General features: G+C 41.9%; 1 non-coding gene across 1 annotated transcript; it reads right to left on the bottom strand.

Annotated features, from left to right (window-relative positions):
* Positions 1–6,732: 6,732 nt before the first annotated feature.
* TRNAL-AAG lies at positions 6,733–6,814 on the bottom strand. Its single transcript has one exon. It is a non-coding gene; the product is annotated as a tRNA-Leu (tRNA).

The raw sequence follows: 6,814 nt of genomic DNA on the forward strand, positions 1-6,814 counted from the left end.
ATCTCAATTATAGGTATATACTACAAGGAATTGAAAGCAGGAACTCCAACAGATATTTGTACACCAATGTTCATAGCAGTATTGTTCACAGTGACAAGGGAATGGAGGCAAACCAAAGACCCATAAGCACAAGAATGAGGAGTGAGGTTCTTACGCATGCTACTACATGGATGAACCTTGAAGAAATCATGTTACATGAAATAAGTCAGACACAGAGGAACAGATATTGTTGGATTCCACTTGTATGAAATAGCTGGAGTGTGCAAATCCATAGGGATAGAAAGTAGAGTACAGGTTGCTGGGGAGGGGGAGTTGGGAGAGGGTGGAGTTAATGCATAATGGGTTCAGGGCTTCTGTTTAAGGTGATGGAAAAGTTATGGTAATGGATGGTACGGGTAGCACAGCATTGTGAGTGTGATTAATCCCACTGAACTGTATGTTTGAGTGGTTTAAATGGGAAAGTTCATGTTGTAAATAAGTTTCCACAATTAAAAAAAAAGAGAGATAAAAGAGACAATAAAACTAAAGGCAATACATAATCCCAGGCTGGATCTAATAATGCAGGACAAAATTCTCAAACGAGCATTATTTGGATATATGAAGCAATTGGAATATAGACTGTAAGCTTTATATCAATATTAAAGTTCTTGAACTTGATAACTGTACTTAAGGTGGTTATAAAAGTGAATATCCTTTTTCTAGGAAAAGTACATGGAAACAGTAAATGTCCAAGGAGCATGCTATATGCAACCTACTCTCAAAAGTTTAGAAAATAGATAGATAGCAAGATAGAAGATAGAGTTTTAAATTCCTTGGCTGCGAAAGAAAATACCATGCAATGGGTTGGCTTGAACAATGGAAATTTATTGGCTCATGGTTTGGAGGCTAGGAGAGGTCTAAAATCAAGATGTCATCAAGACAATACTTTCTCCCAGAAGACTGTGGCATTCTGGGGACAGGCTGCCAGCGGTCCTTGGTCCTTGGCTTTTCTGTCACATGGCAATGCATACACTGGCTTCTCTTGGCTTCTCAGTTCTCTTGACTTTCCGCTTTCTAGTTGCTCCCTGTTGCTTTTTCTCTCTCTGTGACTGCCCTAATAAGGCCTTCATTAATAGGAGTAAGATCCATCCTGAATCAGCTGGGTCACATCTTAACTGAAGTAAACTCATCAAAAGCTCCTATTTATAGAAGTTCACATCCACAGCAACGGGTTAAGTTTAAGAGCATGTTTTTCTGGGGTACATAGCTCCAAATCACTACAGATGTATGGAAATATAACAAAACATTAAAAGTTGGTGAATCTGAGTATCAGGGCAAGGGGGTATATGGAAGATTTCTATGTCAGGTTTATATTATTTTCACAACTATCTTGTAGGTTTGAAATTATTTCAAAATAGAAACCTTAAGGAAAAAAATGCAGTGTGTTGTGGACTTCCACTCTGAGTTATGATGCAGTAACTGGGAATGGATTTGCTTTCCCTCCTTAAATGACTAAAAAACTGGGCTAAATATATGCTACATAGTGTTCAATCATTGATCAACAGGCAACTCAGGACAGTGATCCCTTCAAGAAGAGAAAAGTACAAGGCAAACACTGTGATTGTCCCAACTTACTGTCTGGAGAGTTTCCAAGCTGAAGCACAGGAAGGGCAAAACTAAACAGAACCCAACGATCACCCTGAGGTGAGAAGAGAGAAAACAAAGTGGCTACAACTCACACAGCAAATTATTAAAGAGGAGAGAGCTATATAGAGAGAGCTGTGGAGATCAGCAGAAGGTTCTTCCTGAGTCTCTGGCAATTGAGAGATCTTTCAGTTGGCTTCTGTGTTCCTTGACATATCCTCATCACTGTAGTGCTTTTGAGCACTTCCTTTCTGGCACTACAAGATGCTCCAGGCTCATCTTGCATATTTCCTGCCCTAGTCCTAGTGTTGGCCATTTCTCCAAGGAGCTGTGATTCCTTTTATTGGAGAATAGTATTAGAAACCAAGATCTAGGTGCTACAGGTGATAAGTGCTACAGGGATGTTGTTGCTTCTAGGTCCTCTCAGCTGATAGAGTAGCAAAATATGTGTGTGTACATGTATGTGTATGTATACACACCATGCATATCTATACACATATAATGTATATACAAATATCTATAAATATTTCTAAATATATGTCCATCTGTATCTATAAAAAGTGAAATGAGTTCACACTGATATCTGCAACTCTAATACTTTATGACATGGATCATTCTAGGCTTCTCCACTTGCTTCTTTGTAAACTTCCACTTCAACAGTGAGAAACCTGGATCTCAAGATCCACCACCCATTGACTTAATTGCTCAATTCCAGTATATCTGTATAGGATTTCAGAATTTTTAGTCAGTACTCCTCTAGGAAACTTTATCAACTAGACTAGAGTGCTTATCTGGTTTCTTTTGCCTTTCGTCTTACAGATGCCAGTAATTTGCAAAGTTAGTTAGGTCAGCACCTTTTTCTTTACTCCCTTCAATGAAGTTATTTCCTACGTTTGTAATACAGCTAAATTCGTTTTTCACAGTCTGCATTCCATCCTGAGATTCTGTTAGGGGAAATCTTTGCAGCAGGTATTGTGTAAGAAAGCCTTTTGTTCTCAAGTCTTTTTTTGGTTACTTTTTCCACAGGTTCCAGTTTATGAGCTGATTGTATGGCAAACAACTAGTGGTTGTTACTAAGTCCTGCAGCGTTGCAATTTTCATTTGCAGTATTTTAAAGATGTATGATCTACTACTCCATCTTGTCTGAACACCATTAGAAGTACACAAGGAGGCAGTTCGAAAATCACCGTGCCTTGTCTAGTGTGTCTTTGACTGAGGAAGAGTTATGAAAGTGGCTGCCGTGGTTATGCTCGCAGCCAGAATTCTATTACATTGTGCTGTGCTACAATTACTATCCGAAAACATAACTGGGGGGTGAACCAAGACGGGATACTTGTGATCACATACAGCTTATACATTTTGTTCCATTGTCAATAATGGTTATCTGATATCTTCCTTGCTTTGCATTTTTATAAATATTCCATTAATCAGAGCCACTATTTTGATGGCAGCTTACGACAGAGAAATCTATAGAAAGCAAGTAAGACAGAAACATAGTCGACTTGAACATTAATTCCTCTTCACACTGTTAAGCTTGAAAAGACGTCAGGGAAGTTTTCGCCTTCTCGCTCACCACGTCCTTGAACCCCGCGACAACCCTCGTTCTCGCCGCCGGGGACGCGCGGAGAGCCCTGCCCGCGGGCTGTAAACCTAACTGCGGCTTGGCGTGGGAGAGACTGCCCCGCACGGAGCCAGGACCGAGCCGAGGGAGTTGGGGTGAAGCTGCGGGTCCTGGGGCCCTCAGGACAGGCGGCAACCGGGAAGACTGAGGGGATAGAGGCGCGAGGACTTCCAGTGGACCGGAGACCCGAGGATCCGCCCGGACTGCGTTGTGGGGGTTGGGGGCGGGCGGGACACCTCCTCCCAGGGCCCGGGGAGGACGCGGCGACCCGCAGCAAATGCAAAGTGATCCCCGCTCTGAACATGAGGAATTAAGATTACGAACACATTGAGCAAACAGTGGAAAGTCGTTCCACACAGACATTTCCTTCCATACCTTTCACAAACACAAAATTTGTCTCCTTGCGGTCCCCCGCACCCACCTTTCTCTTACACACACACACACACACAGAGAGAGAGAGAGAGAGAGAGAGAGAGAGAGAGAGAGAGAGAGAGAGAGAGAGAGCGCGAGCGCCAAGACTTGAGTGCCCGAGTAGGGGTGAGGGGTTTGGGGGGAGAATAGGGTGGGGTAGGGCGGGCTGAATCTCTCCCATGTGTTCTGATTGTGGACGTCAAAAATTATTTCCCGCTGCCGACTCCCAGACGCAGCTGACAAACCTGATACTTCTCACCTCAGTATCGTCACAGTCCTGGCGTTGAGTGTGCCGAGGTGATTTAGAAATAATTTTCTAGGAATTGATCCCCTCACCACACCAGAGTTTAGTGCTTTTTTTTATTCTTTAGCTGCCTTAACACCAGGTATAGTAGAAAGACCAAGGGCAGTAACTGGGAGGGCTCGGTCACCGGAGCTGACTGGTGCTCGCAGGTGTGAATCCAGCGGACCGGTGTATATATATATATATATTTTTTAATTTGTGGAAAATAACATATTTACATTGAAGTAATTACTTTCCAAGTGCAATTTAAAAAGTAGTTAGCAAATTTCAAAGGTTTCTTTAATTGATACAATTTTATTGAAATATACTCACACACCATATAATTCATCCAAAGTATACAATCAGTGGCTCACAGTATCATGTAGTTGTGCATTAATCACCACAATTTTCAAACGTTTTCATCACTCAAAAATAAAAATAGATAAAAAATGAAAAAGAAGTTTAAAAAGAACACCCAAACGATCCCATACCCTTATCCCCCTCTATTATTTATATATTTTTGTGATTTTATTATTCATCTTCCCATACACTGGTTAAAGGGAGTGTTGGTCACCAGGTTTTCACTATCACATGTTCACACAATAAAAGCTATACAGTTATACAATTATCATCAAGAATCAAGTCTTCTAGGTTTCTGAACAACAGATTCAGGTATTTCCTTCTAGCTATTCTAATACACTAGAAACTGAAAAGGAATATCTATATAATGCATAAGAATCACCTCCAGATTGACTTCTTGACTCTATTTGAGATCTCTCAGCCACTGAAGCTTTATTTTGTCTCATTTCTTTTCTCCCTTTTGGTCAAGATGGCATTCTTAATCTCATGATGCCAGGGCCAGGCTCATCCCTGGGAGTCCTGTCCCTTGTTACCAGGGAGCCTTTATACCTATACCCTGGGAGTTCAAAGACTGTTATGGGTTACAATTTCACGGTTTCTGTTATTTCCTTATTGTGAAATATAACATGTATGCAAAAAGGTGATACTTTTCTAAGTACCATTTAACAAGTAGCTATACAGCAAATTTCAAAGAATGTTATGGGTTACAGTCCCACCATTTCAGTTCTTTTCTTCTAGCTATTCTAGTACCATAGCAACAAAGAGAAAAAAGAAAAAGAAAATTATATAGAGATTCAGTATTCATAATTCTTTGTTAAATTCTATCTTGTCTATTGCTACCCCTTCCTCTAGTTTAATCACTTTGCCGATCCTCAGGGATGTCTAGGCAGTGACCACCCTATCCTGTTCATGTTGAAAAGGGGTATCGACATTATGGGAAAAGGGGATGTGACTGGTTGGTTTCTTGAAGAGACTGTTGCCTCTGGGTTTGGGGACTTAGGAGCTCTCTGGAGGAATTAAGTATCTGAAGAATAAACTTAGTGAGTGAAACTTTTATAGAGTCTCAGATATGGACCTGGGTATTCTTTAGGGTTTTCAGGACTACTGTTGGCTTGGGCTTATCCTGTGGCCATTTGGGATATCTAGCTGAAGTGTCTATATGAGTAACCTCCAGGACAGCCTCTCTACTCAATTTGAAATCTTGTACCTGCTGAAACCTTATTTTGCTGCTTTTCTTTTCCCAGTTTTGGTCAAAAAGGCATTCTCAATCCTCCATGCCAGGGTCAGGCTCATTTCTGGAATCTGTGTCCCACTTGCCAGGAAGACTCACTCACGTGGAGGGTCCTGTCCCAAGTCAGGGGGACGGTGATGCATTTATTTACAGAGTTGGGATTAGAGAGAGAAAGTCCATATTTGAGCCAAAAAAAAAGAGGTTCTCTAGAGGTGAGTTCTAGGCATAATTATAGGTGCTTTACAACTGTAAGTTTCACAAGATTAAACCTCAAGATCCAGGGCTTGACATATGAAGTGGGGGGTTTCCAATTTTACATAGCATGTGTTCTGTCCATGATAATCAATCAATATCTCACGTTATCATCTCACATTATCATCACTTAGTTGTACAATCCACATCACTCTCCATTTTAAACAAGTCTCATCAACCAAAACACCCAAATAGCTCTTTTCAGCACTAAATTATTTGTCCCTAATATTTGTGTGGTCATTTTTCAGCCTACACAGGCTTCCTGCACTTACACTCCAAGTGATCTCAGGTAAGGGGTTAACTGTCCACAGCTTCAGTGCCCTTCTCTGAAACGGGGATAATAATTTGACTTTGGGGATACATTGCTGAAAATAATACATGACTTGATACATGTAAAGAACGTATGGCAATACCTGGGGCTTGGTAGGAGCTAAACGGGTATTAAATGTCCTTACAAAGTCCTGTGCTGGTCATGGGATGGGGGAAACAGGCCCTCCCTGGGAGCTGTGGACAGGTCGATCAGCAACATTTAGGGAAGGCGATTAAAACAACGAGTCACCAAAATTACCATCGCACATACGATTTGACTTAGCAACTGCACTTTTGAATGTTCTCATGAATAATGAGAACATGAGCTTACAGAATGCTGAATAATGAGTTAATCTATTGCAAAACTGTTTATAAACAATTTTTGTTTCGTCCGTGAGACTACTGGAACTAAGACGGGACTCCGCGTCCACACCGGTCGAACTGAAACAAAACAGGGGTAACGCCGCGCTCCAAAGTGGTTGCGGGAGGGGCCAGAATCGGAAGCTGGGTGGAATGGGGTGGGAAAGCGCTTTCGTTTTTTTAAATTGGAGCGGTGTGGACGCGGAGTCCCGTCTTAGTTCCAGTAGCCTCACGTACGAACGCCGGTCTCGGCTCCTTGATGGAGCTGGTTTCCAATAAGATTGGCAGCGGTGGGATTCGAACCCACGCCCCCGAAGAGACTGGAGCCTTAATCCAGCGCCTTAGACCGCTCGGCCACGCTACC

The sequence above is a fragment of the Choloepus didactylus genome, chromosome 7 (assembly GCF_015220235.1).
Source record: "Choloepus didactylus isolate mChoDid1 chromosome 7, mChoDid1.pri, whole genome shotgun sequence".
In the NCBI taxonomy this organism is placed as follows: Eukaryota; Metazoa; Chordata; class Mammalia; order Pilosa; family Megalonychidae; genus Choloepus; species Choloepus didactylus.